The 1,297-nt window shown below is 42.2% G+C and overlaps 1 non-coding gene across 1 annotated transcript; it reads left to right on the forward strand.

Moving 5' to 3' along the window:
* Window positions 1-1,016: 1,016 nt before the first annotated feature.
* trnat-cgu (transfer RNA threonine (anticodon CGU)) lies at window positions 1,017-1,088 on the forward strand. Its single transcript has one exon. It is a non-coding gene; the product is annotated as a tRNA-Thr (tRNA).
* The last annotated feature ends 209 nt before the right edge of the window (window positions 1,089-1,297 follow it).

Genomic DNA, 1,297 nt, shown 5'->3' on the forward strand with positions numbered 1-1,297 from the left:
GGGATACAGATATGTGCAGGAAACAAAAGAGATTTCCCCACCTCATAGAATCATAGAATCGGAGAAGTTTGCGTCAGGGAAGGAGAGCATTCGGCCCATCCTATTTCCGTCAATCAAAAGAGCTATTAAGCCTAATCGCACTTCCCAGCTTTTGATCTGTCGCGTTGCAGATTAGGGCGATTCAATCCATATACAAATACTACTTAAATGTGTTGAGGGATTGTGTCTCCACTAACTTTTCAGTCAGTGAGTTCCAGACCCAAATTCATTCTGGGCGAAAACATTTCTCCTCGACTCTCGTGTAATCCTTTTATCAATTACTTTAAATCTATGCCCCCTGGTTATTGACCTCTCTGCTCAGGGGTACAGGTGTTTCTTATGCACACTATCTCGGCCACGCATAATGTTATACACGGCAATTATGTCACCCTTTATCCTCATCTGTTCCGAAGAAAACAACCCCAATCTTTCTCCATAACCAAAACTATCCAGTCCTGGCAACATCCAGAGGACAACAGAGGAAACAGATGAAAGTGAAGGAGAAATGTTTTTTTTTAAGCTTTGATCTGTAATGCACTGCTGAAAAGGTGGTGAATCATGGAGTCATCGATTCAAAGAATTGTTTCAGCATGGAAGAAGGCAGTTCGGCCCGTTGAGCCCGTGCTGACCCTCAGCTCGTCTCACCACCCTGTTATTTACCCGTAGCACTGCAGATTCACTAGTAACCCTCAAAATGGAATTGGATAAATGCTTGAAGAGGCACAATTTGCAGGGCGTTGTGGAAAGATCTGGGAACAATTGGATAGCTCGTTCAAGAGTACGATGGACCAAGTACTCTCCATCGGTATGTATGATTTTATGAAATGTTTTATAATAGTTTCAAATAAATGAGGCTGGTCATTTGCCCATTCCATTATCCCACTTTATGTCTTTGCATGTGCGTCTGTGTTTATGCAACCGAATTGAAATGAAGTGGGATTCGGTAGCAATACGAAGCCAGTCACACAGTGCATCAGGGCGCGGTGGCCAAGTGGTAAGGCGTCGGTCTCGTAAACCGAAGATTATGGATTCGACCCCCATCTGTGCCTATCTATATTCTATCACTTTAAATGTCATATTTTGAAGCTTTTTCCTTTTTCACTATCAAAACACTTCATAATTTTGAACTAGCGACATAAATCGCCACTTAACATTTTCTATTCTAAGGAGAAAAATCCCAGCTTCTCCAGTCTCTTCGTATAAATGAGGTCCCCAACTCTGGCAGTATTCTAGTAAATCTATTCTGCTAGACTTCTTC

The sequence above is a fragment of the Pristiophorus japonicus genome, unplaced genomic scaffold, assembly GCF_044704955.1.
Source record: "Pristiophorus japonicus isolate sPriJap1 unplaced genomic scaffold, sPriJap1.hap1 HAP1_SCAFFOLD_185, whole genome shotgun sequence".
NCBI lineage: Eukaryota > Metazoa > Chordata > Chondrichthyes > Pristiophoridae > Pristiophorus > Pristiophorus japonicus.